The sequence below is a fragment of the Pelodiscus sinensis genome, chromosome 5, assembly GCF_049634645.1.
Source record: "Pelodiscus sinensis isolate JC-2024 chromosome 5, ASM4963464v1, whole genome shotgun sequence".
NCBI lineage: Eukaryota > Metazoa > Chordata > Testudines > Trionychidae > Pelodiscus > Pelodiscus sinensis.
In genome coordinates, this window is record NC_134715.1 from 64,331,771 (window position 1) to 64,353,552 (window position 21,782).

Here is a 21,782-nt window from a genome sequence, read left to right on the forward strand (position 1 = left end):
CCAGATGTGGCCCAGAGAAACTCTACCCAGAGACATGTCTTCAAGAGGGATCTGAAGAAGGTCTGAAGTCAAAGAGCATCTCCCACCCTCAAGTCCAGTTTTCTCTTTCTGCTATGGCAGATGGCCATCTTGGCAACTTTGTGGGGTGGTCAGTAGGCTATACATAAATCAAATAGTGTGGGGAAAGGTGCAACCAGAACTGAAGGAGGGGGTTCTAGAGGAGGTAGAAGGGGGACTGCAACCTGATACAGTTAATGTAATTAATTTCTGCAAAAAGGAAAGTATTAGAGAAGATCAAACGCATCAGGTACATGCCCATGCTCATGGCTTACGAACGCTAACACCCTCAGCATGCTATGAGACTAGCCTACTGGGATTTTGGGAATGAAAGTAGTGAATTAGGCAAGGGAAGAAACATGAATCCTTCCCTGGAGAACTAGATTCTATATCTGACACATAAGTGATTCTGGACAAGTAGTACCCAATTTTTCCTCAAAATTGAGAACTGCATGTTCTCAATTTTGGTGACTGTCTTAAGACCTTGGTGTTTGAGCTGTACAAGTGCTGAGCATTTACATCTGTAACTGAAGTCAACGGAAGCTGTGATATGACCTTTTCCATCCATCACATAGACCTATGACACTTGGATATATCAAACGTGTAATTGAAATAATAGGCTGTCATTCCCTATATGGATCAGCACTAGATAGGGACAAGACATATTTCTTTCTCTTGGATTTCACAGCTATTTGCTGACAGCAAAGGAATAGAACTCAAGTTCAATTCTAGTTTTGGGAAGGGAGGGTAGGGTGCTCGTTGCCTGATCTAAGATTATGTTTTAATTTCTAATTATCCACCTGTAGGATTGACATTTTTTTTTGTCCTAGGATCAGGCCCAGTATTCAATTATTCTGTGATTGGGAACTCTGATGTGCACAGTTGCAATACTTACACTATAGAAACTCCTGTATATTTACAAATATAATTTATTAAATACAGTTAGCACAGTCACGAACACCCCGGTTTCATAAGATAGGGAATGTACATCCATATTTCCATACCATATACTTACATTATTCCTTCTAGAACAATCTTAGGTGTCAGCCCATCATCTTTCTAATTATCTTCACCTTCCCCATCATTACCAAGAGCCTTCATTCTGACCCTCTCAAGGACATCATCTTCTTCTCCCTGTTGCCTCTTGGCTGGGGTCCCACTTTTATACTATGATGCTGATGCTGACCTGTTTGATGCATATTCAGTAGGGGATTTTCTAATGTTGAAGTGTCCTTTTCCATGTATCATTGATCTCAACTTATTATTATATACGTCAATTCGTTACCCATGGCCATTGTGGTCATCTATCACATCCTGTGGCCTGATTATTCAACTCAGCCTGAACCAATTATTTTGGATAAGCTTAACAAACAGCAAATGGTCTGGTAGCACTTTATGGACTAACAAAGCACGTAGATGGTATCATGAGCTTTCGTGGCTGTGCCTCGTGAGCTTCCTCCTCAATTATGCCTGTACCAAGCAGTGTATATGTGCCATTGAGAACACAGGAAATATGGACACCCTACTCTCAGGTGCCAATGTCCAGACCTGGCATTATCTCCAGCAGACCAGACTGGCAATTGCCTGTAAAATCCTCAGCCCAGGATGAAGGAAGTTCAGTGTGCATAGCATTTGTTGTGATTTTTTAGGTTCAAAGATCTAGCAAATCTCTTAATATATGCTCCCCCCCCCCCAAAAAAAAGCTCTGCATATCATGTGCATCAGCAAGTGCTTGCTTTGTTCTCCTACTACAGGTTGCACCTCCCAAAACTGGGATTTTCTGGTCTGGCATGACCAGGGATGTTCCTGGAGGAGAGGAGCCCAGGAGCAGGAGGGCCAGCAGCTGGGAGCCTGGGGCAACCCAGCAAGAGTGGTAGCAGTGGGACCACAGAAGCCTGAGCAGCGGTGGTGCCAGAGCAGCCAAGGCAGTGGAGCGCGATCAGGGCTGCCTGCCGCAGCTAGGACCATGGCATCCCAGGAGGGGAAGCCAGGCTGGGGCTGTGGCAGTCTGAGTGGCAGCAGGGCTACAGTATCCTGGGCGGTGGCAGCAGGGCAGTCCTGGTAGCAGCACGGCTGGTGCAGCAGTAGCAGCAGCCCAGGAGGAAAAGCTGGCCAGGGCGGAGGCAGCCTGGCAGAAATCAGTGCGGTCGGAGCCTCATGCTGCCGGAAGTGGGCCTGGGGCTGTTGCAGCCCAATTGGGCAGCATGTAACCAGGCCAGCAGTGGAGCCGGGGTTGGGGCTGGCCAGCAGGCAACCCAGCTGGGCCGAAGGAGCTGGCAGTGGGGAGGGGCAGAGGGATGAAGGGCTGCTGTCAGCAGACCTCCAATTGTCTGGCAAATTTCCTCATCCAGAACTGGTCATGTCCTGAGGGTGCTGAACCAGGGGAGTCCAATATATATTTGGTTTTGATTTCTCAGATCTTCCTTTGAACTTCAGTTCTTAGCAGATGGAAAGAGCTCTGCTTCTGAGTGCACAGTGATTGGTTTTATCAGTCACAGAAAGCTCTTCTCTTTTGGTACAGAATAGCTTCAGTCTCAATGTTGTCAAACCAGTCCTGAGATGGCAACCACTAGCAGAATCAAAGAATCAGAGTTGGAAGAGACTTCAGGTGGTCATACCCAAAGCAGCCTTCTGAATTTGCAGCCATTGAAAGGTGATACTGCTTCATCTGCTTGTTCTCCTGTTGAGGTTTTATATTGGGTTGTGTTCAGCTGCACTTTGTCTGGTACCTCACCTAGCATCCTACCATCATGGGTGAGCCTACCAGGAGCACAGGACTCCAGACAACATTGCTCTTGTGGCTTTAAATATACTCAAGTTTTTCCACAATGCCAAGGTGGAAACGTAAGACAACAGGGTGGCTGGCTGCTCCTCCCTCAACCCTTACAGCCAACAACCTGCTGCTTCTCCTTCCCTGCTGCTGGAGTCCCATTGCAGCTGCCTGTTTTGCCAACATCCTCTCAAATGAGTCAGGGCAAAAGGCCGTGGCAATATGTGGGACCCAACAGCAAGGAAGGAGAAGCTGCAGGCTGCAGTTGTAGGTGCAGGGGGAGGAGGAAATGAGCCAGCAGCCAGCTATCCTATTGCTTCTTTCCTGCTCGGCATGTAGGAAGGCTTGAAGATTTGGGGGCCACTGCCCCTGCTTCCTCCACGTACCTAGTGCACACCCCTGAATGATACAAAGGCTCCAGTCCCAATCAAGTTTGAAATCTTTGCTCCAAAGGATAGGACACTAGAGAATGAAAAAAATAGGTCACCTGACTTTCATACAGAAAAATGTGGTATTTTTCCATAGCCTTATTTTCAGAAAGGGCAGGACTTGCTTTGGCTGAAACTTTCCAAAACAATTCTGCCTGAGCCAAACATCTCTAATGGAAAATTTTAGCTAGAATGGTTTAAGGTTAGCAAACTAATGAGCAACTGCAAACAAGGTCTCTTAATAGGAAGCATCAAGTAGCCTCAGTAATAAGAGGTGCTACCAGCCCTGCCTATAAAGTAAGATTTGTAAAATGTTTTGATACTCTTTGAAGAGAAAGTTAGACTCAATTACAGACAATAACACTAACTTATTTAAGTTGCAAAATCGAACACTCAAAAGATAAGAAATATAAGAGTTAAGGTTGTTCACACAATGTTAAATTCTGCCCCTGTGGGCACATACATTATTATGCAGTCCTATTACATTATCACAAGGTATTTTTTCCACACATCTCCTTCCTCATCTAGTAAACAGTATGGATTGTGAACTTGATGTAAATTCAGATCATATAAACATTTCACTGTGTTGAGGCATACAGGAACTCTTTCTAGAACATTAATATTAACACATTAATGAGATACTTTTTAGACAACGGATAACTACTAATTACACAACTGCAAAGAAGTTTCATGTTTGAAAGGTAGTTGTCATCTTTAATTGTAACCTATCTAGGTAATGAAAGTTCTTTACAGGCCAGTAATTTGTTATCTGGATATTTATTTTCAAATTAAACAGGACACTCTCAATAGCTCTAATAAGAAAATGCACTGGTGTGTAATTCAATTCAGCTTCAACTGCTACTTATTAGTGCATATGTTCCAAATGTTAAATTGGATAACATATGCCTGTATAGCAGAATTATCTGTCAAAGTGAATAATATTTAGTCAGAATTACTGACTACTCATATAGACTATGATTCTCATGCTTCTCAATGACAAAGTAGGTGCAGAGGAAAAGATCCCTGTCCCCAGCTCCATCTCAATTTTTAGGCCCGGCTCCTTGGTTTTAAGTAAACTTTCTGATTGCTGGAGCAGGGAAATAAGTGATACAGTGTAGCTGCAGTTGTGGAATAGAAGACCCACTAAGTCTTTGTCCCTCCAAAATGCCTTAAATGATACACATACACACTTCTTGCATAGTCCTGTGGATTACCAACACCTCAGGCCTCTGGAAATTTAAATGTAAGCAATTAGAGAGCGTGTGTTTGTGTAAGGGGCTTGGAACATCCCCTCCAGTCCCATACAACTGCTTTTCCATAAGAAAAATCTCACACTTATCCCTCTCGTGCTTCCTTTCTCCAGGCTCCAGTGAATATTTCCTTCCATGATCCCTTTCTCTCATGGACAAGATGAATTTCCCACCCCTTCCCTAAGTCTAAGCTTAATAGAGGATAGAATATACATTTTTTTGACAATCAAATAGAGCTTTCAATGTCCTAAACAAGCATATACAAGCCCAACAGAACTAGGGAAGTCTCTTTCCTGATGAACAATGGGATTTCCCAAGCACAGGAAAAATTCTGCTGAAAAGGGGTTATAGCTTCCTAGATTTCCCCTCAAAATTCCGGTATTCCTTCCCCAACCCCAAGGCATAGACTCACAGAGTTGGAAGAGACCTCAGGAGAGCGTGTCCCACCCCCTGCTAAAAAACAGGACCAATCACAACTAAATGATTTCATGCAGGACTTTCTCAAGATGGAATTTAAAAACCTGTAGGGATGGAGAGTCTACCACCTCCCTAGGTAACCCATTTCAGTACTTCAGCACTGTCCTAGTGAAATAGTTTTTCCTAATATCCAACCAAGACCTTCCCCACTGTGACTTGAGACCCTAGCTCCTCCTTCTGTCATCTGTCACTACCAAGAACAGCCTCTCTTCATCCTCTTTGGAATGCCCCCTTAAGTAGTTAAAGGCTGCTATCAAATCCCCCCTCATTCTTCTCTTCTATAGACTAACCAAGCCCAAATCCCTCAGCCTCTCCTCTAAGTCACGTACTCCAGCTTTCTTCCACTGGACTTTCCACTGCCTTCCACTGGACTTTCTCCCGTGCATTCACATCCTTTCATAATGGTGGGCACAAAATTGGACTCAACACTCCAGCTGTGGCCTCACCAGTGCTAAATAAAGGGGAATAATCACCTTTCTAGATCTGCTGGCAATGATCCTCCAAACATGTTATTAGTTCTCTTAGTTACAAGGTCACACTGTTGACTCATATCCAGCTTCTCATCTATTGTAATACCCAGGTCATTTTTTGCAGAACTGCTGCACAGCCAGTCTGTCCCCTGCTTGTAGAAATGCTTGGGATTCTTCTGTCCCAAATGTAGAACACTGCATTTGTCCTTGCTGAACTAGATTTCTTTTGGCCCAGACCTCCAATTTTTCTAGGTCACTCTGGACCCTATCCCAACCCACCAGTATATCTACTTCTCCCTCCAACTCAGCATCATCCATGAACTTGCTGAGGGTGCAACCATCCCAACACTCAGGTCCTTTTGAACAAAACTGGCCCCAGAACTGACTCTTGGGGCATGCCACTTGATACTGATCGCCAAACAGACGATCACTACCCACTGAGCCCGACCACCTAGCCAGCTGTCTATCCATTTTATAATGCATTTACTCAATTCATATTTCTTTAACTTACTGACAAGAATACTGGGGAAGACTGTATCAAAAGCTATGCTGAAGTCAAGGTATATCATCATGTCCACCGCTTTCCCTATATCCACAGAGCCAGTTACCTCATCACAGAAGACAATCAGGTTGGTCAGGCATGACTTGCCCTTGGTGAATCCATGTTGACTATTTGTGAACACTTTCCTTTCTTCCAAGTGCTTCAAAAATGTATTCCTTGAGGATCCCCTCTATGGTTATTCCAGGGACTGAGATGAGGCTGACCGGTCTGTAGTTGCCTGGATTCTCCTTCTTCCCTTTTTTAAAGATGGATATTACTCTTGCCTTTTCCCAATTATCTGGGACCTTCCCTGACTGCCACAAATTTTCAAAGAGAATGTCCGATGTCTCTGCAACCACACTAACCAACTCCCTCAGGACCTTTGGATGCATTAGAACCAGCCCCATGGATTTCTCTACCCTGATCTCTATACCTACAGCTCTACCCATAACCCCAAAGTGCCTCTCAAAAACACATGGCACAAGACTACTCACTTATTTGGGAATACAAGTGTAATTTTGGAGATTTGGCTGCACACCATAGGTAGCTGCATGCTGCAATTGAAAGAGTTACAGAACTATGTATATTTGGGTGTGTTGAATGTATCTTATGTGAATTAAGATAATTTAGAATAGGAGTGTAACATTAATGGGCAATTGCAGCATTTATGTTGAAAGAAAATTCAATTTTGTAACCTTAAAGTTAAGTAAAATGTTTAGTGCAATTAAAATTAATTGCGTCCATATATAATTCTTATGAGAGACTTGGAAAAAGCACAAACATATTCAATGTCACATTTTGAGCTAAAAGCCTCATTTAATTAACTGGAAATTACCTCCATGACATCATAACATCAGCAGTTCTTGGACATTATTTCCAGAGGACTAATTTTTTAGCTCAAAACCCTACAAGAAATATATTTTTATACTTTTCTCAAGGTTCTTATAAGAATTAAAGGCATCAAATATACAGGTAACACACCTGATTAGTGCTTAGTGCTAAGTTAGGAAATATCAGCTGACAAAATACTTTTATGCTTTAGAACACAAGAATTAAACCTCCTCCAAAAAAATCTAAAAAAAGATTTAGTTTATGATCAGCACCAACTGATGTTTCTTTTATTTTACACTAACCACTAATCAACCTATTAATTCAATAAGAGTATAGATTGAAGGTTTTTCAGCAGATTAGCACCACTGTAAACAAACAAACAAACAAACAAAAAACACCTGGGGAAATACAAGTAATATTTTGACCCAGAAACAAAAGGACATGTGCTTTTGAACCAGGACCGTAGCAATCAAAAGCCTTTCGTGCTTGAAAGAGAAGAGATGATACATTGCTTATAAAGCTATGAACCAGAGAAAGCAATTTACAAGGCACACTGAAAATCTGTATAAACAATTCTCTTCCTGTTCTCAGGAAATTCATTCTGCTATATAACTCCTGATTTTGCCAGCTTTCTTCATCACAGTATAGTGCACGGATTTAAAAAAAGGATCTATAAATCAGGTCACCTAGTTTCTAGTGCGATTTATTGGGTCACCTTGAGGAAACCACTTAACTGTTTTAGGTCAGATTTTCAAAGGTATTTAGGCACCAAAAGATGCATGTACCTGTCTAGTGAGTTTTTCAAAGTAAATACCCTGTTAAAAGGAAGGGATTTTTATATTATATTCAGAATGTTTGCCTTTTTAAAATAAACTGCAAATGAAACACTTAACAGGCAAGTGTTTTAAAGTGTCAAAGGCATAATAAAGGCAAAATAATTCATAAAAATAACACTTGTGCGATGCTTCCTCCCTCCAAAGGATATCCACATTAATATATTTATGCTGTAAATATATCCATAAGGTTGGTGTGTTATTATGTATTTTGCTATACTGTATATCACACACAAAGAACTATGTTAAACAATATTATTAAGGTTCAAAGCTAAGCACTCAGAAAGTTAGGAAAGGCCAACTCCTGGCTCCCAATTCCATTTTTTCCACCATCCCAACTACAAAACTCAGTTTCCCACTCTTACCTCAACAGCCTCCATGCCGATTACACTCCCTGACTTCTTGTCCCAATTTCCTTCCCCCACATATCTGGCTTTCCTCCACAAATTTCCTTTGCAGTGAAACTACTGGCCCAAACACAGCATGCCCCATTGCAGCCTGGAGTTGAAGCTAAGGTCAAATCTTGCTCAGCTCTGAAGCTGGAAAATGCTCAGGCACACAGTCTTTGAGGAAATTTAGCTCTTAAAATCTGAGATGTCTGTACAAAGCATATGAAAATTGGGGGTTTTCAAACCTGGCCAAATTTGGATGGATTTTCACAGGGGACACAAAAGGCACACTGCATACACAAAGGCCACCCAACTATCAAGTTTCAGGAGTGCACTTCAAAGCATAGAGGGCGACTAGAAATTCTAAATGAAAAGGTAACTACAAGTTTTTAACGTGGGCAAAAAACAAGTAATTTCCCCTTCTCTCATTCTCAGAAATGGATGGACTGTTTTGGATGAAAAAAAAAATCAGTCCATGTAGACAGCCTATACAATTTCAGTGTAAACAGGTGAAATTACAAGTAACTGTTAATTGGGTCTTACAGTGAGAGGCATCAGGCACCTGGGATAATAAGTTACGCTTCTAACTGCTTTCTCCCCTCTTTTGCTGCCCCACCCTAATAACTATAGTCCTGCATGGATACAACAATTTGAATCAACGTGTACATCTTTATTTATGAGTGAAGACACCCACGGATATAAAGTAGATATCTGCACATTTGCAGGGCTCTACAAATAACACAGAGACATGCACACAGACACTCATGTATTTGGCATCTCAAAACATTGAACTTTCGTTAAAGATTCTACTCAGGGCCTATTAAAATGCTTTATAATTCCACTTTTTGGTGTAATATACTTTTTCACTGATTGCATTTCTAATGAATCAAGTTAAATTTCGCTAATTATCCTAAAGTTGAAATATTTATAAAGCTATAAGTGAACTAAAATATCACATAAAGGGCATGCTCATTAGTCTTTAATTACAGAAAAGTAATGCAAATAAATGCCATATACAGACAGACATAGTTAATGCATGCTTAGTTATCCTAGTGCCTAAGTGTCAAAAACATTTAAGCTATACCATATAATAATCCAAAAAGGAAACTTGCAAACTGATTCATATTCAGGTCAAAACACCAGTCAATGCATGATCTGTCAACCCCCAAAAATGTTTATGTAGGTTCAAAACCCAGGAATTTACCTAGATAAGTGGTTCTCAAACTTTTTGGCCCATGGCCCACCCCGCACAACACAAACCTTTCCATAGACCATCCATGATGACAAAATGAGTGTCAGACGGAATAGGGGTGCGAGGTCTAGGTAGGAAGAAGTGTATAGGAGCTGGCTATGGATAGGGGGTCTGGATGGAAGTGATGGTGCAGAGCAGGCTGACGATAGGTGGCCTGGTGATGCAGGAGCGGTGCAGAGGTGCAGATCTCAGAGGGGTGGGTGGTGCAGAAGCAGGCTAGGGTGGGGGAAGTGGGCAGGATGGAGGGTGCAAAGGCATGAAGGAGATGAGGTGTCTCAGTAGGAAAGGGGTGCATGAGTGCGATGGTTGTGTGGGAGCCAGGCATGAGATGGATGGGGGGGTGCTTACCTAACTCTGCGCTCCCCCAGCTTCTCTCAGGCACTGCCCCCAGTGCTCCCATTAGCTAGGATTCCAGCCAATAGGAGCAGCAGGGAAAGCTTTCAGATGAGAAGTCATTTCCCCAGCTGGAGGGAGGGAGCATGGGAGTGCACAGAGCCACTTTTTTCACCTGCAAGCCAGATACGGCCCGCAAGGCTCGGGGCTTTCCCCCTCCTCCACAACAGGAAGCCAGTGCTGGCATTCCAATCTCGTGTGGGAGGCAGGGTTGGACTGTTGGGGTGTGGCCAAACCCCGAGCCTGCAGTCCACTCACAAGACAGTTGTGAACCACTGGTGGTCTTCAGACCACACTTTGAGAACCACTGCTATAAAGAAAGGAAATAGGAACAGATCACCTGAAAAGTCTCTCAACATAAGCTAACAGGCTAGATAGCAGGGCTTAGAAAACAATGGAATTATAATGTCCTTTTCTGACAGAAATCAGCTACAGTTAGAAGGATCCTTCCTATAGAATATAAATAAATGTATTACAGGAAACGTGGATCTGTTGGTGAAATGGGACATGTGAGGAAGAAAGGTCACAACCATAGTCACCTTTGAGCTTTGTGAGCCTGAGTTTCAGACAAATGTCTAAACTGCAGTTTGACAACCCCATAGTCTGAGTTTTGTAAGGCTGAATCAGAATACACTGTTTGACTGCAGTGTAGACACATCCTCTAAAAGATAAGAGTTTTAAATCACTGATATTGTGTTTGATGTTGACACTTGAAACTTCACTGTATCTTATGGCTTCACTAAGTGCTACATGAACTGTGTATAAAAGACTATTTTTCTTAGAAGTTGAACACTTTGTTGTGTTTGATTTTAAAACTAATTGCAACGGCTAATAAATGTTAATTTGAATAATCACATGTTCACTAGTCATTTTACCTCATTTACAGTTCTCTAGCTTTTCAGATGCTTAATATTCCATTAATTATCAAAGAAACAAAACAAGATAGCTAAATAATGTCAAAAGTATCTTCTGTTATGCTTGCTACATATACATAGTTTTAAGACCATTCCTGAAGGGAAAAATTGAATTAATTACTGGAGAAATTAGAGATTAATCAAAAAAAAGCAGCAAATGAAAACCCACAGAAATTATCTCTCTCTCCATAAAGCTATAACAAAAATCAGGACTATGTAGCACTTTAAAGACTAACAAGATGATTTATTAGGTGATGAGCTTTCGTGGGCCAGACCCACTTCCTCAGATCAAATAGTGGAAGAAAATTGTCACAACCCTATATACCAAAGGATACAATTAAAAAAAAAGAACACATGAAAAGGACAAATCAAATTTCAGAACAGAAAGGGGATGGGGGGGCGGTAATTACCTTACCCATTACAAAGATAGCTTCCCCAATTATCACCTCTAATGTCATTAGCTCACAGATATTTACCTTCCCCCCATCCCTCTTCTGTTCTGAAATTTGATTTGTCCTTTTCATGTGTGTTCTTTTTTTTAAAATTGTATCCTTTGGTATATATGGTTGTGACAAGTGGAAGTGGGTCTGGCCATGAAAGCTCATGACCTAATAAACCATCTTGTTAGTCTTTAAAGTGCTACATAGTCCTATTTTTTGTTTCAGCTACACCAGACTAACACGGCTACATTTCTATCACTATTCTATAAAGCTATGTAAGAGAACATAATTTAGAAGTCTATTCCTTTTTGATGAACACACATTTAACTCCCATTAATGCTAAGACAAGTCAAGGAGGAACATCAAAGAAAAAAACTGGTCTCTGGTTCAGTACACTTTAAAGTGATGTTTACTTTATATCAACGCACAAAAATAAACGTTAAATTGGCATTAAGAAAATTACAGAAAACAGGAGAAGCAAAGCAATTCAAAATGAGATTGTTCATCTGCTTTAATGCACCACCACATTTTAGATACATATGGTAGCCTAGAGAGTAAACTCAGGAAACTGACCCATTTAACTGACCCATTCGGGTGCTCCCCTGCCCCAGCCCCTGATAGGCCTGAGGGTGGGGGAGCATGCCAAGCCTCTTCCAAGGCATAGATGCCTAGTGGAAAGGGAGGGCAAAGGGGCTCCCCAACCCCCAGACCAAATCATGGTCTGGGGGTGGGGTAGCTCCACCCCTTTCTGTTTAAGGCCCTTTGAAGTGGCCCCCAAGCAATAATTATTGCCCACCCCAGTCTAACCCATGACCCTTGGATGTGATATAAGAATAAACTTTTAATTTGACTTTGTATGTTCTGAAGCTCCAAACAGGCTGCAACTTTATAAAAGCCTTTGGTTAAGATTTTGAAAAGTAAGCACTTAATGCTAGACTTTTCTTAGTCCATACTTATCTACTTTATATTTGATGAGGAATGTGACTGTTTCTCATCAAATGGAAAGGGAGGGCTGTGATAGGAGAGATTAATGTACTTCTGAATGACCATAGAGGGGCAGCAAGAATGGGGGACTCTTGCATCCCCAGCCGAGCCGCTCCTCACTCCCCAACCCTGACTCCAGCACTCCCACACCTCCAGCCCTGAACCCTCCCTCACCTCCAATTCTTACTTCTATGCCCCCCACACTCCTAGACCCCTGCTGAGACCCTCCTCACCCCAAATCCTGACTCCGGCACCTCCCACACCTCCAGAGTCCTGCCCTGAGCTCCCTATATCCTGAGTTCCTGCCCTGAGTCTTGCACCCCTCATATTCCTAGCCCCCTGCCCTACAGGACCAGAGCAAGGCCAGATAAATCTTCTAGTTATATTACAGTGGAATCTGAAGGCCGGGGACCTATGATCCTAGACCAGTGGTGGGGAACCTGAGACCTAGAGGCTGGATGCAGCCCCCAGATTACCTAGATCTAGCCCCTGAGGCTCCCCACATCAGCATTGGGGACCCCACACTGGCACTTCAACCCCCTCACCTTCCCTCCCTTGCAGCAGAAGCATATAAAATCTACTAGCCTGGTCCCCCCTAAGGCTCTGGTTTACTAGGAGAATGTGAGGAGTATCTTTCTCTTTAGGCTACGTCTAAACTACATGCCCCTGTCGACAGAGGCATGTAGATTAGGCTACCAGGCATAGGAAAATGAAGTGGCGATTTAAATAATTGCCGCTTCATTTAAATTTATATGGCTGCCGCGCTGAGCCGATCAGCTGTTTGTCGGCTCAGCGCGGTAGTCTGGACGCGCGGGTGTCGACATCAAAGGCATTTGTCAACCACCCAGGTAAACCTCATTCCAGGAGGCATACCTGGGTGGTCGACAAATGCCTTTGATGTCAACACCCGCGCGTCCAGATTACCGCGCTGAGCCGACAAACAGCTGATCGGCTCAGCACAGCAGCCATGTAAATTTAAATGAAGCGGCGATTATTTAAATCGCCGCTTCATTTTCCTATGCCTGGTGGCCTAATCTACATGCCTCTGGCGACAGGGGCATGTAGTTTAGACATAGCCGTAGTCAGGGTGTTTTCTCCTCCGTGTCAGTGAGGGCTTTTTTCTTTGCATCTCACTTGTGTGTGGCTCCTGACTGATTTTCCTGTGGATCAGCAACTCCCAAATTCCTCCCTCCCCCCCCCCCCGCAACAAAAAAAAGGCTCCCCACTCCTGTCCTAAACACTGTAGACACATGAAGCAAAGAGAAAGTCCTTGGCTTGAACTCAGAATTCAAGTGTAACATGATAGACAATGATAGACAATGATGAATAAAACAACAGGGAGCACAGGTAACTAATGAAATTATATTGGACAACATGATAAGCAGTGGTCACAATTAATAAGCTATCTTTTTTTTTTTTGGTAGGCATCAGGCAGAGAAGAGTTTTAAATTGGTACCTGAAGGAGGACAATGAGGTGGATTCATAGGTATTTATGGAGAAATGCATGCTTGGATAAATGGCAACACTGAAAAAAAAAGTATTGAAGTGCTTGTTTTGAGCATTTTTAAAATGGGTGAGGGAGACTGGGCTGTTTTCCAGCACAAAGGTAAATGCTTTTGTCTCAATATGGTAGAAAAGGAGATGGATAGGGAGGGAACACAAGTTCAGAAAGATTTTGGTTTTGGCCAGTTTGAGCTTATACTGACAGATGGACATCCACAAAAAGATGTGAGGGAGACAGGCTGAAAGTTTAGTTTGGACAGAAGACGACCAATACAGAATAGAGAGGTAGACATGAATCAGTAGCATACAAATAACAGATGAACATGTATTTGTGAATAAGATCATCTGGCGACGAAGGGTAGCAGGCGAAGAGGAGAGGATCTCCTTTGGAACATCCACTGTAACAGGGTTTGCTCATCACTCTGGTGCCTTCTGCTGGTTTCTCTTGGGAATTGGCTCTGCACTGTAGTGCACGTGCTTCAAGTGGTGCCTTGTGCCATCACTTCTAATCTAAAATCCACATCTCCCAATGACTGATATCCTCTTTAATGACACAGTCCTCTGGCAGTGTCACAAATTGTGCTCCTTCTCAATCCACCATCCAGCTATTCCTTTCAGTGGCCAACTGCTGTCCATTACTCTGGGGCTATCTCCCACATGGCTCCAGCCCCCTCTTTGCCCTTGGGTCAGAGCTTCAGCCTGTAACCCTCAAGACGCTAGCCAGGAAAGTGCTCTTTCTATTCTCTGGAACTGCTGGCAGCACTGCTCTGTCCAGGGTGCTGGCAGTTCTCCCAGTCCTCCAGAGACACAGCACTTCTTCCTGAATGAGAATTCCCTTCTTCTGCCCTGCAGCTCCCTTTTTATATGCACCTGCCTTGCCCTGACAGGACTGAAGGAAGGAGTCATTCTCATTGGTTGCCTCTGACCTACACTCCTTAGTGATTTTTAAATGCCTTTTCTGCCAGCAAGGGAGGGATGAGGAGGATCCTCTGAATGAAAAGCTGAAGGACAGATTAGATAGGAGAATAAGAGAGAACAGATTAAAAAAAACAAAGGAGGAAAAGACATTAAGAAGAAAAGCATGGTGGATGGTGTCAAAAGCAGCTGACAGGTTGAGATGGATGAGTATCGAGTCCTGGCTCTGAGGTTAAAGTAAAGAGGCCATTAGTGACAGACAAGATTCATTTATGTGGATTACAAGGGCAGCATATTCAATGAGTTTTGCAGGCATTTTCCCCCTTTGTTGTCATTTAAAAAAAGGAAAATCCGAAGGCTGAAACTGGAGTATGATGGTACTTTTAAAAAAAGGAATAGATGGGAAAAATAGCTTTTGGTCAGATGGTAAGAGATGCTGAAGACCTGAAACTTCCACTTAACAAAAAAGTCAATGGAATCTATGAACCTCATCAGCCAGGAATATCCATCATTAAGCAGCAACAGAAGCATATTTGCTAAGAAAAAGGTAAATTTTCGGTAAGAGACAGTTTAAATGATATAGACTTTATTTTTCTTGCACATTGTAAAAATACTTCAAAGACATTCAGTGTTACAAATCATGAAACCATGAACTAAGGTGAAGGCCCTTTCGAAGTGCTTGCTATTAAGTAAAATAGTCATAATAATAGTTCATTTTATACCAATGAGTGAGAGCTCATTCTCTCTCTCTCTGTATTTATGTCTGCCATATTTTAGAGAGTTTGTCTCTTTGACCTCCTCTTAAATGGTAAGATCTAGGGCCACCAAATTTGGTTAATAGCTTTCTCTTATAACAAAAAAGGGGTTTGCATATGAGATTTCTATTTAGTTTTATGAGAAGCAAACAGACAATCACCAATTCAAGAACAGTCCTCAAAATTTAAATAACTGTGTACTGAACCAAGACAAGCCAGAAAAACAGGATGGACTGGGATTACGATTGCAGCTCAATAAACCTTACAGAAAGGACATAAATTTGAGACATTTGGAGTTATTGGAAACCAAATTGACAATTACCCTTTTAGTTATAACATTGCAAATAGGAGTTTATGGGGATGAAGAAAAAAAATACACCTGGTGGAAGTCACATTTAAAAAATTACTAAATTATTTACTAACTTGATAAAAAGATATTTTTTAAAAAATACAATCATTTCATTAAAGCATGTACATTCTCCTTTTATTTAAAAAAATTGAGTTAAGGATTTGATCAATGCTGGGCAAATCTGCTAGTAGCAGATATGAGGTACTTTCAGTTATTTTTGTTTTGTTTCAATGTCTTTTCTATGGGAATGCAATTTAGAACTGATAAAAGTTTTTGAGTTTGTCATTAGGAAGAGTGGTCTCACTGGGAATTTATTCGTGTTTTTCACACCAGGACAAGTACAAATCATCTATTAGTGTTCTGGAGGATTAAGCACCTTGTATGTGCTTCCCAGATTTGAGCAGGTTCTCCAGAATTCTCTCTCATCAGAAGACCAGGCAATAATATGCCAGCATGGCAAAAAGCCACTTGGAAAACCTATGAAAGAATGATTTCCTCAATATATTTTCCATTTATTGAAAAAAGATAAAAGAAAAAAAAGGGATGTGAGAAAGAGGATGTTGAAATGACAAAGTGTTGCACAATTCTTAAGCCTCTGGACTATTAGATTACTGCAGAGCTGCGTCCCCACCCCCACCACTTTGCATTGGGGCCTGTGGAGGAAGTCGGTGCCCTTGAACATTTATTCCACCACCCAATGCATCACTGGCAGAGTAAAAGTTTGGAGGAAATCCATGACAATCCAGGAGTTTCTTGCAAAGAAAAAATGTCAGATCCCTACATGTCTTTAAAAATAGTGGATTGGAGGATGCTGGAGCAGGAAGTGAAGCAGCTGGAGAGGGGTAAAAGAGGTAACAATAGTGAAACAGTACTGAGGCAATGTTGGGATGCTATATTGTGTGGTATGGATATCTGACTTCAGTAATCATATTTCCAGTTTGTCCTTTCAGGGTTAATCAAACATGCAGCACCAGCTGAGGTCTAAATCTGCAGCGTAATCCACGGGGTACACAAGTGAGTAGCTGACAGATAAGGACATTTACAGATTAGTTTGGGATTGAGGCTATAGATGCAGTCAAATCAATGTAATATTAGTCACGGAGAGCTATAAAACAGGAAGATTTCTAAAATTTCTGTGAGGATATGATAGAATGAGCCTTTATCTCCAGAAAAGGTATTTTTTACAAGATCTCCTGGATGGCAAATTTCAATACTTACCTGATTGGACTAGGACGGTGCCAGGTATTAGTTAAAGCTGTGGTGCAGCATTAAACTGCATGGTATTTATGTCTCATTTACTATTGTGACTACTCTGAATGAATGAAATGTCAGAATGGAGAGATGTAGTGGACTATTCTAATAAAGAATATTGGGACTGATGTGCGCTTAATCAGGCACATGTGAAGTTGTTTCTATTTATGGTTACCAAATAAAGAGATCGTATTTTTAAACATTCTGATAGCTAACCCCTTTGCAAGATGCCAGTTTGGAATAATAATAATTTGCTTGGTTCTGGAGATTGAATACCTATACAATTTTAGTTTAGAGCATTTCCTTTGCAGTTCAGAAAATACTAACAACTCAATCATATTTCTGAAAAGATCACCTGAAGTTAATTGAGTATATGGGACTTAATTTCAATTTTATGATAGGGTATACCAGAAAAAACTCTACCACTTTTTATTTCTAAAGGCTTCTCCGAGTTTTTTCCTACCCACAACGTGAAGACATCTGGACATGCAACGTAAGAAAATCCATTTCTAAAAATACATTGACACATGATAAAAATAGTATTGGCCTTAAAATGGAAATCATTGAGAGTGTGTGTGTGTGTGTGTGTGTGTGTGTGTGTGTGTGTGTGTGTGTGTGTGTGTGTGTGAGAGGGAGGATAGGTTTAATCAAGTGATTTGAGATTTTCACACAGTCAGGAACAATGTAATGCAAACATTCATTGCTATAACATGTTAAAATACTGAATCACAACTACACATCTGGTGGAATCAGTTCATAATATGAGAAGGTTGAAAAATTATACATATACACAATTGTTAGTTATCAATTTGTCATGTATCAGGAATCAATTCCTAGCTCTCAGACATTCAGTAGATCCTTTCTATTTCCTTTGATCTCTCCAGTTACCCCAAACCAGTCATGACCCAATTAGGAATGTAAAATATCATTTAAAATGTTAACCAGTTAAACTATATGTTTAACTGGTTAACTGCCTGCTATGGTGCACCACAGGTAGAGACTGCTCCAGGCAAGGCCTGCTGCACTGAACAGTAGGTAGGAGGCTGTTCTGGCCCATCTGTGTAGGGGCCTGCGGTGGCCTGGATGGGCTGGAACAACCCTGCTTACAATATGCAGGTCTGCCTGCGCTATGCTACGGGCAGGGAGCTTCTCTCGCCCGGCCTAGCCAGGCTCGATGTTCTGCGCTATGAGCAGGAGCTGCTGCAATCTGGTAGGGCTCACCTCACCACACTGCAGGCAGAGACTGCTCGAGCCTGACTGAGTTCTGGTTAACCAGTTACCAGCATTAGCCAGTAAGGGCAATGCTTATCAAGTAACCATTTATGTCCCTAGACCCATTTATCCATTTATGTCCCTAGACCCAATACATTTTTGAAAAATAGTGTTTTATTCTTAACTTCATTTCCCAATTGTAAGGAACCAAGTTTGTCTGCCTATAGTCATGATTATTATTGCAATTACTTTTTCAGACAAATAAAAAATGTCTTGTCTATGGCTTGTCTAGTATATTTAGCATCTATGGCTAAATGCTCTATCAAGAGAGTCCTTTCTTCTCTAAGAGTAAATGCAGATCTACCATCAACCAGATATACTTCTCATAGACAGCAAAATTTTACCAATTTGTTCTCTTTTCTATCAGATGAGAAAGACTTGACATTCTTCAGGAAATTATCACAGCCACAAAACTGATTTGCCAAGGCTATTCTGGAATGAAACCAAAATGCAAATGGCAAACATTTAAAACAAAGCCATTTGTTTCTGCAGCATTGCCATTAAAATATTGAAATTATTATTATGCAACTGTTAGGGCTCGATTTTGCCACACCTGCAACAAATATTGAGTAGTAAATTACAATGTATGAACGAAATCCAAGGCACTACATACATAAAGGTAGTGCTTAAAATATATGTAGAAAAATCTGTTTTATAATTATGAATTAGTTATATTTAAAATAAACAATATTTCACATTATGGCAGGGCAAGTATCGGTATATCAAATTTAGCAGAAACTTACTATTCTACTTTCATTGCCCAAATTAAGAGAAATGCAGAAGGTAAAACATGACCAACAATGAAGAGTAAGATACTTGTACAAAAATTAAAACAAAAGCATGCTTCTTATATAGTAAGTAATGCCCCTTTCAATTAAATTCTCCCTGTACAGCTACGGATAGTGATTTTTATTAGTCAGCATTTCTTTATATTTTTTTCTCTATTAGTTTTTACTTCATTCTATAACAAGCATTTGACTTCCCCACCTTTTCTTTACATTGACTGTATATTAATACTTATGGGCCAGATATACCTGCTGAGTAGCTCATTAGCTTGCTCCGTTATCCCTCTGTGAGATAGGTGGCATTATCAGGCTCTATATAATATCAGTTTTGAAGATAATCTTTTAATCATTCTTCCCTGTGGTTCATTTACTAGTCATGACTTCAGTTATGTTTTTGGGAACCAAAAGCATGTTTAAAGTTTTTTAAAATTATGCAGTTCAAACAGCAAACATGCTATGTGCTTAATTTGACAGAGAACGTGACATAGTATCTCCAAAGCAATGCCCACTGGGCAATTATGCTAATGCACTGCACAGTTCTATAAAATGGATGTCCTTTACTAACTTTTTTCAGTGTTCAGAAAATGTATTGTGCAATTTGCAGTAGTCATTGACAAATACATTCCCAGTAAAAGAAAGTATCTATATTATACAACAATATTAAGCTTTCACTGGAGCTTGACGACACAATCAAAAGAAACTTTGCCTGGAGTAAAGGAATCAAAATATTCATCTTTTATGTTAGTTTCAAGAGGCATTACTCCTCAAATAACCTTGAAAGGACCTTTATTTTGATTCATAAGCATCATAAATTTGAGAGAATACAGAAAGTGCTGCATCTTTTAAAATATGTATCAGTAATTACTTGTAAACAACTATGGATCTCCTGCAGTCACACACATTTTGCTGACAATGGACAAGATTTTGCATTTGTTCCTAATGCCGAATAAGGAGTGGCACACAGTTGGGCCACTTAAGTAAAAGCCCTGGGAGAAAATATGAAAAAAATCTCTCTCTCTCCATAGTGACCTGCTTGCAGTTCCTGACAGGAACAAAAAGAATGGCCTTCTGGGGGGTTTCATTCTTTCCTCCTGAGAAATCTCAGAGGTTGATGCTGGGTAAATATTGTTTTGTTATGCTGTGTACTACAGATTTCCATGCTGCCTTCCACCCCTTTTATTCAAAGTGTATGAGCTGTTAGGACAGTTAGTGAGAAGGTAATGTGCTCCCAAAGCTGGATGAGAAGGAGATATAAACTTGAGTGTCATCACTACACTGAAGTGTTTTCAATTGATGACACCCAAATGTGTATGTCCTTCTCATCCAGCTTCATGAGGGCAGTCAAGGGTCTCACTCAGCACTCTGTGTGTGGGAGATACTTGGAGATGAATGAGGGTAAGTTTACCAAGAGAACACCCAGGTAAGACTAAACTGTTTGTGGTGCACTGCAGGAAGCTATTAATGCAGTTGGATGAATTTATAGTAGGTACCAAGTGAGTGTGAAGGAGTATGCCCACCATTTTCAATATGACTTGGGGACTTGGTTAAATTTCCAGGGTTTTTCTTGTTGTAGTATGCCTAATCTATCAGTTGCAAACTTTTCTTCTGGATGCAGACATGGCTATTATAATCTATAACACCGCCACTTCAATATTAGATGAGAGGTTGAAACACCCTAATCTGGCAGCATCCCTGGTCTGGCATCATCCATGCGAACACTCACAGGGATAAGCTGTTGAGCAAGGGTGTTGCCAAATTAAAGGTTCAAAGGCAGCAGAGCCACTGAGAGGAATGCGGAGCCCTCGATCCCTGGAATGAGAGGGGGGAGTGGAGCTCTCTATCACTGGTGGGAGGACAGCAGCACATAGGGGTGCCAGGTGTCCAGTTTTGAACTAGACAGTCCAGTTTTTGAGCTTTCTGTCCAGGAAACAAATTGAGAAAATACCGGATATAAATGTACGGTATTTTCTAATTAAGTAAGTTTTATTATTATCATGAGCATCAGTACATAGTTGTGTACTGTCTGGCTGGCAGGCCTGCTCACACTGTGTGAGCATGTCTACCAGCCAGGTAGTACGCAACTAAGCGGTAGAGAGGAGAGGGCGGGATGGAATCCCCAGGACCAGACTCACTCGTGCACCCCGCTGGGCCTGGCAGATGACAGGCAGCACCCCGGGAACTTCGTGCGCCTGGGCCAGCCCCACTCCCTGCCGGCTGGTTTCCCCCCCTCGCTCCCTCCCCGCGAGCCCTGCTTCTCTGACCCCCTCCTGGCCAGTTCCCCCGGCCAACCCTGCCCCCCCAACCCTCCTCCCAGCCAGCTCTGCTTCCCACCATCCGATTCCCCTCCCCTGATTTCTCCTGGCCAGCCCTGCTCCCTCCGACCTCCTCCCAGCCAGCCTTGTTCCCCTCCTGGACGGTTTCCCCCGGATCTGAGATCAAGCGAGTTTGGTATATTTTTGAAAGCATCTGGTAACCCTAGCAGCACAACTGCCAGAGTGGAGCGTAGAGCTCCCCAGGGCATAGTGGAGGTGCTGGGGAGGAACGTGCAGAGCCACTAAGAGAAGCACGGAGCTCCCCAGGTGGCAGCGGGGCTGGGGGGAGCGTGGAGACGCTGGGCAGAGTGGAGCTCTGGAATGCATCAAAGTGTGTGTGTGGGGGGGGGGAGTAGACTCCCCCTCCTTCCCTCATGCTGTGGGGAGAGCAGAGCCCTGGTGGCAGTGGAGCTGCCTGGGGAAAAGCAGAGCCCCCAGGTGGCCAGAGGAAAAAGTAGAGCCCCTGCCACATTGACCTTCCTTGGTTCGGCAAATTCTCTGGTTCAGGACCACTCAGGTGCTGAGGCTGCTGGACAAGGGATATACAACCTGTACTATAATATGCCCGACCTTAAACCAACTAGGATGTTAAATCTAGTTGAGAATTAAGC

At 42.0% G+C, this 21,782-nt stretch overlaps 1 protein-coding gene across 1 annotated transcript in view; it reads right to left on the reverse strand.

Annotated features, from left to right (window-relative positions):
• SPOCK3 (SPARC (osteonectin), cwcv and kazal like domains proteoglycan 3) overlaps window positions 1–21,782 on the reverse strand; it is a 360,390-nt gene that overhangs the window by 94,899 nt on the left and 243,709 nt on the right. The gene's annotated exons all lie outside the window — the stretch shown is intronic.